This window comes from Pseudophryne corroboree, chromosome 7, assembly GCF_028390025.1.
Source record: "Pseudophryne corroboree isolate aPseCor3 chromosome 7, aPseCor3.hap2, whole genome shotgun sequence".
NCBI lineage: Eukaryota > Metazoa > Chordata > Amphibia > Anura > Myobatrachidae > Pseudophryne > Pseudophryne corroboree.
In genome coordinates this window covers 23,957,509-23,969,448 of record NC_086450.1, presented here as the reverse complement: position 1 = coordinate 23,969,448, position 11,940 = coordinate 23,957,509, and positions in this window count along the sequence as shown.

The following is an 11,940-nucleotide window of genomic DNA, read 5'->3' as shown; positions in this document are numbered from 1 at the left end:
CAGTGGGTGGAGTCAGTAACAGGCGGTTACTGACGGTAAGCGGGAATCCCCTATGTGGTCAGGCCTCGTGCGGCTTGACCTTCCATTCTGTGCGCAGTCGACGGGACGCGGCAAGCAGCGAGTGCTTCCGTACGGTACCATCCTGTCACACTGCATATCATTTTAATCAGCAGAATCTGCTTGTGCTTTTTTAAATGAAAATGCAAATAAGATGCATTTTCATTAAAATAAGTGCCCGACGTTAGCATTGAGGCAAGATTTATGAGGACACATCTGTATCCAAGCAAAGGCAGAGGTCACAGTGTTAGTGGCAGTGTGAGTGCTGTGTCCATGTGAGTGGGTTGGTTGTGCAGTAGTGTTCGGAATATGTGTAAGGAGCATTTTGTGTGTCATGTAAAGATGCATTAATAATGTGCAACATATGTGTAGGTGGCACTATGTGTGTCATTATGTGTATAAGGGCATTAATGATGTGTAGCATATGTGTAACAGGGTACTACTGTATGTGTGTCATTATGTGTATAGGGGCACTAATAATGTGCAACAAATGTGTAGAGGGCACTATGTGTGTCATTATGTGTATAAGGGCATTAATAATGTGCGGTATATATGTAAGGGACATTATGTGTAAAAGGGCATTAATAAAGGTTGTCATAATGTGTAAGGCGCATTATGTTTATAAGGACATTAATAATGTGTAAAGGGCATTACTGTGTGGAATTATGTGTATAAATGCATTACTAATGCGTGGCATTATGTGTATAAGGTGCTCTACTATGTGGCGTTGCGTATAGAAAGGGCACTACTGTGTCGTATAATATGAATAAAGAGCAATAGGGTGTGGTGTAATGTGAATAAGGAGCAATTCAGTGTGATGTAATGTGAATAAGAGGCCTACTGTAAGGAGTAATGTTTATAAGGTAAAGTAATATTACTGTAGGATGTAATATGAATTATGGACACTATCGCATGATCAAATGTGAATAAAGTTGCAGTACTGTGTGGCGTAATTGGAATTGAGGTTACTATTGTGTGGCCATGCCCCTTCTTAGCAAAAACACACCCCTTTTGTGCGAACTGTTTCTATTTAAAATATAGGGGCTGCAAACACCAAAATAAGGTCTGCTATGGGTAAGGGGTGTTGGTGCTGGGAAAGAGGTGCAAGGTCAGAGGCGGAACCAGCGGTGTTGCTAGGGGGCACCAGCCAAAATCTTGCCTAGGGCATCATATTGGTTAGGGCCGGCTCTGCCCTGCTGGCTTCCCCACCGAGCGCTGCAGGCCGTAATGAAATGGTTTTTCACAGAGACAAAAACCATACCTGTGCCCTGTGTCCCGGAGGCTAGTGAAGCGGCTGCCCATTACAGTGTCCACGCCAGCGCACGCGCAGCCCGCCTCCCCTTCTAATGCGGCCACATGATCCGGGAGACAGCGGCGAGTGTGTGACTAACGTATGAAGAACACCGGAGCCTCCACTGCAGTGACCCGGCAACCAGGGCGCGGGAGTATACAGCACTGCTGGGGGAGTGATGGAGCTGCAGCAGGGGATGTCTGACTGACATCTAACACTGCTGCAGCCCTTGAAGTCTTCAGATATTGTCTTCTGAAATTAGCTTTTCTTAGGGCTGCAGGAGCAGCCCCCCTGTTGATTGCCTGCTTACTGCATGGCACCAACTTACAAACTGCGCTCCTGTGCACGGAGGCGGGGTTATAGAGGAGGCGGCGCTGTGCATCTTCGGAACAGTCAAAGCTTTGAGCCTGTTGGTGCCTCAATTCAAGATCCTACTCTACAACCGATATTAATCATTGTGGAGCCCAGTGTACCCAGCAGCAGAAATAGCATTATCAATGCCAATAATAATAAGAATTTACTTACCGATAATTCTATTTCTCGGAGTCCGTAGTGGATGCTGGGGTTCCTGAAAGGACCATGGGGAATAGCGGCTCCGCAGGAGACAGGGCACAAAAAGTAAAGCTTTAGGATCAGGTGGTGTGCACTGGCTCCTCCCCCTATGACCCTCCTCCAAGCCTCAGTTAGGTACTGTGCCCGGACGAGCGTACACAATAAGGAAGGATTTTGAATCCCGGGTAAGACTCATACCAGCCACACCAATCACACTGTACAACCTGTGATCTGAACCCAGTTAACAGTATGATAACAGCGGAGCCTCTGAAAAGATGGCTCACAACAATAATAACCCGATTTTTGTAACTATGTACAAGTAATGCAGATAATCCGCACTTGGGATGGGCGCCCAGCATCCACTACGGACTCCGAGAAATAGAATTATCGGTAAGTAAATTCTTATTTTCTCTATCGTCCTAGTGGATGCTGGGGTTCCTGAAAGGACCATGGGGATTATACCAAAGCTCCCAAACGGGCGGGAGAGTGCGGATGACTCTGCAGCACCGAATGAGAGAACTCCAGGTCCTCCTTAGCCAGGGTATCAAATTTGTAGGATTTTACAAACGTGTTTGCCCCTGACTAAATAGCCGCTCGGCAAAGTTGTAAAGCCGAGACCCCTCGGGCAGCAGCCCAAGATGAGCCCACCTTCCTTGTGGAATGGGCATTTACATATTTTGGCTGTGGCAGGCCTGCCACAGAATGTGCAAGCTGAATTGTATTACACATCCAACTAGCAAAAGTCTGCTTAAAAGCAAGAGCACCCAGTTTGTTGGGTGCATACAGGATAACAGCAAGTCAGTTTTCCTGACTCCAGCCGTCCTGGAACCTATATTTTCAGGGCCCTGACCACATCTAGCAACTTGGAGTCCTCCAAGTCCCTAGTAGGCGCAAGACACCACAATAAGCTGGTTCAGGTGAAACACTGACACCACCTTAGGGAGAGAACTGGGGACGAGTCCGCAGCTCTGCCCTGTCCGAATGGACAAACAGATATGGGCTTTTTTGAGAAAAAAAAAAAAACCACCAATTTGACACTCGCCTGGTCCAGGCCAGGTCCAAGAGCATGTTCACTTTTCATGTGAGATGCTTCAAATCCACAGATTTGACTGGTTTTAAACCAATGTGTTTTGAGGAATCCCAGAACTACGTTGAGATCCCACAGTGCCACTGGAGGCACAAAAGGGGGTTGTATATGCAATACTCCCTTGACAAACTTCTGGACTTCAGGAACTGAAGCCACTTCTTTCTGGAAGAAAAATCGACAGGGCCGAAATTTGAACCTTAATGGACCCCAATTTGAGGCCCATAGACACTCCTGTTTGCAAGAAATGCAGGAATCGACCGAGTTGAAATTTCTTCGTGGGGCCTTCCTGGCCTCACACCACGCAACATATTTTCGCCACATGTGGTGATAATGTTGTGCGGTCACCTCCTTTCTGGCTTTGACCAGGGTAGGAATGACCTCTTCCTGAATGCCTTTTCCCTTAGGATCCGGCGTTCCACCGCCATGCCGTCAAACGCAGCTGCGGTAAGTCTTGGAACAGACATGGTACTTGCTGAAACAAGTCCCTTCTTTAGCGGCAGAGGCCATAAGTCCTCTGTGAGCATCTCTTGAAGTTCCGGGTACCAAGTCCTTCTTGGCCAATCCGGAGCCATGAGTATAGTTCTTACTCCTCTACGTCTTATAATTCTCAGTACCTTAGGTATGAAAAGCAGAGGATGGAACACATACACCGACTGGTACACCCACGGTGTTACCAGAACGTCCACAGCTATTGCCTGAGGGTCTCTTAACCTGGCGCAATACCTGTCCCGTTTTTTGTTCAGACGGGACGCCATCATGTCCACCTTTGGTAATTCCCAACGGTTTACAATTATGTGGAAAACTTCCCCATGAAGTTCCCACTCTGCCGGGTGGAGGTCGTGCCTACTGAGGAAGTCTGCTTCCCAGTTTCCATTCCCGGAATGAAACACTGCTGACAGTGCTATCACATGATTTTCCGCCCAGCGAAAAGTCCTTGCAGTTTTTGCCACTGCCCTCCTGCTTCTTGTGCCGCCCTGTCTATTTACGTGGGCGACTGCCGTGATGTTTTATCCCACTGGATCAATACCGGCTGACCTTGAAGCAGAGGTCTTGCTAAGCTTAGAGCATTATAAATTTACCCTTAGCTATATTTATGTGGAGAAAAATCTCCAGACTTGATCACACTCCCTGGAAATTTTTTCCTTGTGTGACTGCTCCCCAGCCTCTCGGGCTGGCCTCCGTGGTCACCAACATCCAAAACTGAATGCCGAATCTGCGGCCCTCTAGAAGATGAGCACTCTGTAACCACCACAGGAGAGACACCCTTGTCCTTGGATATAGGGTTATCCGCTGATGCATCTGAAGATGCGATCCGGACCATTTGTCCAGCAGATCCCACTGAAAAGTTCTTGCATGAAATCTGCCGACTGGAATTGCTTCGAAGGAAGTCACCATTTTTTTTACCATGGCCCTTGTGCAATGATGCACTGATTTTAGGAGGTTCCTGACTAGCTCGGATAACTCCCTGGCTTTCTCTTCCGGGAGAAACACCTTTTTCTGGACTGTGTCCAGAATCATCCCTAAGCACAGGAGACTTGTTGTCGGGATCAGCTGCGATTTTGGAATCTTTAGAATCCACCCCTGCTGTTGTAACAGTATCCGAGATAGTGCTACTCCGACCTCCAACTGTTCCCTGGACTTTGCCCTTATCAGGAGATCGTCCAAGTAAGGGATAATTAAGACGCCTTTTCTTCGAAGAAGAACCATCATTTCGGCCATTACCTTGGTAAAGACCCGGGGTGCCGTAGACAATCCAAACGGCAGCGTCTGAAACTGATAGTGACAGTTCTGTACCACGAACCTGAGGTACCCTTAGTGATAAGGGCAAATTTGGGACATGGAGGTAAGCATCCCTGATGTCTCGGGACACCAGATAGTCCCCTTCTTCCCGGTTCGTTATCACTGCTCTGAGTGACTCCATCTTGATTTGAACCTTTGTAAGTGTTCAAATTTTTTTAGATGTAGAATAGGTCTCACCTAGCCTTCTGGCTTCAGTACCACAATATAGTGTGGAATAATACCCCTTTTCTTGTTGTAGGAGGGGTAATTTAATTATCACCTGCTGGGAATACAGCTCGTGAATTTTTTCCCATACTGCCTCCTTGTCGGAGGGAGACCTTGGTAAAGCAGCCTTCAGGAGCCTGCGCAGGGGAAACGTCTCGACATTCCAAACTGTACCCCTGGGATACTACTTGTAGGATCCAGGGGTCCTGTACGGTCTCAGCGTCATGCTGAGAGCTTGTCAGAAGGGTTGGAACGCTTCTGTTCCTGGGAATGGGCTGCCTGCTGCAGTCTTCTTCCCTTTCCTCTATCCCTGGGCAGATATGACTCTTATAGGGACGAAAGGACTGAAGCTGAAAAGACGGTGTCTTTTTCTGCAGAGATGTGACTTAGGGTAAAAACGGTGGATTTTCCAGCAGTTGCCGTGGCCACCAGGTCCGATGGACCGACCCCAAATAACTCCTCTTCCTTTATACGGCAATACACCTTTGTGCCGTTTGGAATCTGCATCACCTGACCACTGTCGTGTCCATAAACATCTTCTGGCAGATATGGACATCGCACTTACTCTTGATGCCAGAGTGCAAATATCCCTCTGTGCATCTCGCATATATAGAAATACATCCTTTAAATGCTCTATAGTCAATAAAATACTGTCCCTGTCAAGGGTATCAATATTTTTAGTCAGGGAATCCGACCAAGCCACCCCAGCTCTGCACATCCAGGCTGAGGCGATCGCTGGTCGCAGTATAACACCAGTATGTGTGTATATACTTTTTATGATATTTTTCCAGCCTCCTGTCAGCTGGCTCCTTGAGGACGGCCCTATCTATAGACGGTACCGCCACTTGTTCTGATAAGCGTGTGAGCGCCTTATCCACCCTAAGGGGTGTTTCCCAACGCGCCCTAACTTCTGGCGGGAAAGGGTATACCGCCCATATTTTCTATCGGGGGGAACCCACGCATCATCACACACTTCATTTAATTTATCTGATTCAGGAAAAACTACGGTAGTTTTTTCACATCCCACATAATACCCTCTTTTGTGGTACTTGTAGTATCAGAAATATGTAACACCTCCTTCATTGCCCTTAACGTGTGGCCCTAATAAGGAATACGTTTGTTTATTCACCGTCGACACTGGATTCAGTGTCCCTGTCTGTGTCTGTGTCGACCGACTAAAGTAAACGGGCGTTTTAAACCCCTGACGGTGTTTTTGAGACGTCTGGACCGGTACTAATTGTTTGTCGGCCGTCTCATGTCGTCAACCGACCTTGGCGCGTGTTGACATTATCACGTAATTCCCTAAATAAGCCATCCATTCCGGTGTCGACTCCCTAGAGAGTGACATCACCATTACAGGCAATTGCTCCGCCTCCTCACCAACATCGTCCTCATACATGTCGACACACACGTACCGACACACAGCACACACACAGGGAATGCTCTGATAGAGGACAGGACCCACTAGCCCTTTGGAGAGACAGAGGGAGAGTTTGCCAGCACACACCAAAAACGCTATAATTATATAGGGACAACCTTATATAAGTGTTTTCCCTTATAGCATCTTTTTTATATATTTCTAACGCCAAATTAGTGCCCCCCCTCTCTGTTTTAACCCTGTTTCTGTAGTGCAGTGCAGGGGAGAGCCTGGGAGCCTTCCCTCCAGCCTTTCTGTGAGGGAAAATGGCGCTGTGTGCTGAGGAGATAGGCCCCGCCCCTTTTTCGGCGGCCTCGTCTCCCGCTCTTAACGGATTCTGGCAGGGGTTAAATATCTCCATATAGCCCCCGGAAGCTATATGTGAGGTATTTTTAGCCAAAAAAGGTTTTCATTTGCCTCCCAGGGCGCCCCCCTCCCAGCGCCCTGCACCCTCAGTGACTGCCGTGTGAAGTGTGCTGAGAGGAAAATGGCGCACAGCTGCAGTGCTGTGCGCTACCTTAAGAAGACTGAGGAGTCTTCTGCCGCCGATTCTGGACCTCTTCTCGTTTCAGCATCTGCAAGGGGGCCGGCGGCGAGGCTCCGGTGACCATCCAGGCTGTACCTGTGATCGTCCCTCTGGAGCTAATGTCCAGTAGCCAAGAAGCCAATCCATCCTGCACGCAGGTGAGTTCACTTCTTCTCCCCTAAGTCCCTCGTTGCAGTGATCCTGTTGCCAGCAGGACTCACTGTAAAATAAAAAACCTAAGCTAAACTTTTCTAAGCAGCTCTTTAGGAGAGCCACCTAGATTGCACCCTTCTCGGCCGGGCACAAAAATCTAACTGAGGCTTGGAGGAGGGTCATAGGGGGAGGAGCCAGTGCACACCACCTGATCCTAAAGCTTTACTTTTTGTGCCCTGTCTCCTGCGGAGCCGCTATTCCCCATGGTCCTTTCAGGAACCCCAGCATCCACTAGGACGATAGAGAAAAATATGTATTACATTCACTGGCCACTTTATAGGTACATCTTACTAGAAATAGACAGGGCCTCAATTTGCCCCCTAGATGGGCCAGGATTCTTTGTGGCATGGATTCGGCTGGTAGTGCTTCCATAGAAGTGCTGACATAAAAGTGTTATAATATTAGCGTTATACGTGCGTTAAGTTATATCATCAACTGTTATCGATTGTGAACTGACTTCTCATCACTCCTTCTCATTAACAGGTACATTGAACTATCATTAATACCATCGGATGCAAATGAAATAGGATTGTATGGCATAGCTGTGTTATTTTGCATAGGTACATTGCAAATGTTTTTTTTTTTTTTTTCTCGTCTTTGTAAAGGTTTAGTTGGCTGCCTTGTTGGAATGTAATGCTTGTTTGTCTAAGCTAATTTATGGCCTTAGCTTTAAAGGGGGATTGTAATGGGAGGAGTTTGCAATCATTGCATTCACATGGTCATTCCAGAGGACTGGAAAAGAGCGACTCTAGTTCCAAGATCAAGGGGGAGCTGTAGATGTAGCATATCTAGACTTGAGTAAGGCATTTGACACTGTCCCACATCGCAGACTGCTAAATAAACTTGAAAGCCTGGGGGTGGATTATAATAAGAATTTACTTACCGATAATTCTATTTCTCGGAGTCCGTAGTGGATGCTGGGGTTCCTGAAAGGACCATGGGGATAGCGGCTCCGCAGGAGACAGGGCACAAAAAGTAAAGCTTTAGGATCAGGTGGTGTGCACTGGCTCCTCCCCCTATGACCCTCCTCCAAGCCAGTTAGGTACTGTGCCCGGACGAGCGTACACAATAAGGGAGGAATTTTGAATCCCGGGTAAGACTCATACCAGCCACACCAATCACACCGTACAACTTGTGATCTAAACCCAGTTAACAGTATGATAACAGCGGAGCCTCTGAAAAGATGGCTCACAACAATAATAACCCGATTTTTGTAACTATGTACAAGTATTGCAGATAATCCGCACTTGGGATGGGCGCCCAGCATCCACTACGGACTCCGAGAAATAGAATTATCGGTAAGTAAATTCTTATTTTCTCTATCGTCCTAGTGGATGCTGGGGTTCCTGAAAGGACCATGGGGATTATACCAAAGCTCCCAAACGGGCGGGAGAGTGCGGATGACTCTGCAGCACCGAATGAGAGAACTCCAGGTCCTCTTTTGCCAGGATATCAAATTTGTAGAATTTTACAAACGTGTTCTCCCCTGACCACGTAGCTGCTCGGCAGAGTTGTAATGCCGAGACCTCTCGGGCAGCCGCCCAAGATGAGCCCACCTTCCTTGTGGAATGGGCCTTAACCGATTTAGACTGTGGCAGGCCTGCCTCAGAATGTGCAAGTTGAATTGTGTTACAAATCCAACGAGCAATCGCCTGCTTAGAAGCAGGCGCACCCAACTTGTTGGGTGCATACAGTATAAACAGCGAGTCAGATTTTCTGACTCCAGCTGTCCTGGAACATATTTTCAGGGCCCTGACAACTCCTAGCAACTTGGAGTCCTCCAAGTCCCTAGTAGGTGCAAGGCACCACAATAAGCTGGTTCAGGTGAAACACTGACACCACCTTAGGGAGAGAACTGGGGACGAGTCCGCAGCTCTGCCCTGTCCGAATGGACAAACAGATATGGGCTTTTTTGAGAAAAAACCACCAATTTGACACTCGCCTGGTCCAGGCCAGGGCCAAGAGCATGGTCACTTTTTATGTGAGATGCTTCAAATCCACATATTTGACTGGTTTTAAACCAATGTGATTTGAGGAATCCCAGAACTACGTTGAGATCCCACAGTGCCACTGGAGGCACAAAAAAGGGGTTTGTATATGCAATACTCCCTTGACAAACTTCTGGACTTCAGGAACTGAAGCCAATTCTTTCTGGAAGAAAATTTACAGGGCCGAATTTGAACCTTAATGGACCCCAATTTGAGGCCCATAGACACTCCTGTTTGCAGGAAATGCAGGAAACGACCGAGTTGAAATTTCTTTGTGGGGCCTTCCTGGCCTCACACCACGCAACATATTTTCGCCACACGTGGTGATAATGTTGTGCGGTTACCTCCTTTCTGGCTTTGACCAGGGTAGGAATGACCTCTTCCGGAATGCCTTTTTTCCCTTAGGATCCGGCTTTCCATCGCCATGCCGACAAACGCAGCTGCGGTAAGTCTTGGAACAGACATGGTACTTGCTGAAGCAAGTCCCTTCTTAGCGGCAGAGGCCATAAGACCTCTGTAAGCATCTCTTGAAGTTCCGGGTACCAAGTCCTTCTTGGCCAATCCGGAGCCATGAGTATAGTTCTTACTCCTCTACGTCTTATAATTCTCAGCACCTTAGGTATGAGAAGCAGAGGAGGGAACACATACACCGACTGGTACACCCACGGTGTTACCAGAACGTCCACATCTATTGCCTGAGGGTCTCTTGACCTGGCGCAATACCTGTCCCGTTTTTTGTTCAGACGGGACGCCATCATGTCCACCTTTGGTATTTCCCAACGGTTTACAATCATGTGGAAAAAACTTCTCAATGAAGTTTCCACTCTCCCGGGTGGAGGTCGTGCTGAGGAAGTCTGCTTCCCAGTTTCCATTCCCGGGATGAAAAACTGCTGACAGTGTTATCACATGATTTTCCGCCCAGCGAAAAGTCCTTGCAGTTTCTGCCATTGCCCTCCTGCTTCTTGTGTCGCCCTGTCTGTTTACGTGGGCGACTGCCGTGATGTTTTTCCCACTGGATCAATACCGGCTGACCTTGAAGCAGAGGTCTTGCTAAGCTTAGAGCATTATAAATTTACCCTTAGCTCCAGTATATTTATGTGGAGAAAAGTCTCCATACTTGATCACACTCCCTGGAAATTTTTTCCTTGTGTGACTGCTCCCCAGCCTCTCAGGCTGGGCTCCGTGGTTACCAGCATCCAATCCTGAATGCCGAATCTGCTGCCCTCTAGAAGATGAGCACTCTATAACCACCACAGGAGAGACACCCTTGTCCTTGGATATTGGGTTATCCGCTGATGCATCTGAAGATGCGATCCGGACCATTTGTCCAGCAGATCCCACTGAAAAGTTCTTACGTGAAATCTGCCGAATGGAATTGCTTCGTAGGAAGCCACCATTTTTACCAGGACCCTTGTGCAATGATGCACTGTTTTTAGGAGGTTCCTGACTTGCTCGGATAACTCCCTGGCTTTCTCTTCCGGGAGAAACACCTTTTTCTGGACTGTGTCCAGAATCATCCCTAGGCACAGCAGACGTGTCGTCGGGATCAGCTGCGATTTTGGAATATTTAGAATCCACCCGTGCCGATTGTAGCAGTATCCGAGATAGTGCTACTCCGACCTCCAACTGTTCCCTGGACTATGCCCCTATCAGGAGATCGTCCAAGTAAGGGATAATTAAGACGCCTTTTCTTCGAAGAAGAATCATCAATTCGGCCATTACCTTGGTAAAGACCCCAGGGTGCCGTGGACAATCCAAACGGCAGCGTCTGAAACTGATAGTGACAGTTCTGCACCACGAACCTGAGGTACCCTTAGTGAGAAGGGCAAATTTGGGACATAGAGGTAAGCATCCCTGATGTCCCGGGACACTATATAGTCCCCTTATTCCTGGTTCGTTATCACTGCTCTGAGTGACTTCATCTTAATTTGAACCTTTGTAAGTGTTCAAAAAAAAATTTTTAGAATAAGTCTCACCTAGCCTTCTGGCTTCAGTACCACAATATAGTGTGGAATAATACCCCTTTTCTGTAGTAGGAGGGGTAATTTAATTATCACCTGCTGGGAATACAGCTTGTGAATTTTTTCCCATACTACCTCCTTGTCGGAGGGAGACTTGGTAAAGCAGACTTCAGGAGCCTGCGAAGGGGAAACGTCTCGACATTCCCATCTGTACCCCCGGGATACTACTTGTAGGATCCAGGGGTCCTGTACGGTCTCAGCGCCATGCTGAGAACTTGTCAGACGCGGTGGAACGCTTCTGTTCCTGGGAATGGGCTGCCTGCTGCAGTCTTCTTCCCTTTCCTCTATCCCTGGGCAGATATGATCTTATAGGGACGAGAGGACTGAGGCTGAAAAGACGGTGTCTTTTTCTGCAGAGATGTGACTTAGGGTAAAAAACGGTGGATTTTCCAGCAGTTGCCGTGACCACCAGGTCCGATGGACCGACCCCAAACAAGTCCTCTTCCTGTATACGGCCATACTGTGCCGTTTGGAATCTGCATCACCTGACCACTGTCGTGTCCATAACATCTTCTGGCAGTTATGGACATCGCGTTTATTCATGATGCCAGAGTGCAAATATCCCTCTGTGCATCTCGCATATATAGAAATGCTCTATAGTCAATAAAATACTGTCCCTGTCAAGGGTATCAATATTTTTAGTCAGGGAATCCGACCAAGCCACCCTAGCTCTGCACATCCAGGCTGAGGCGATCGCTGGCCGCAGTATAACACCAGTATGTGTGTATATACTTTTTATTATATTTTCCAGCCTTGTCAGCTGGTCCTTGAGGACGGCCCTATC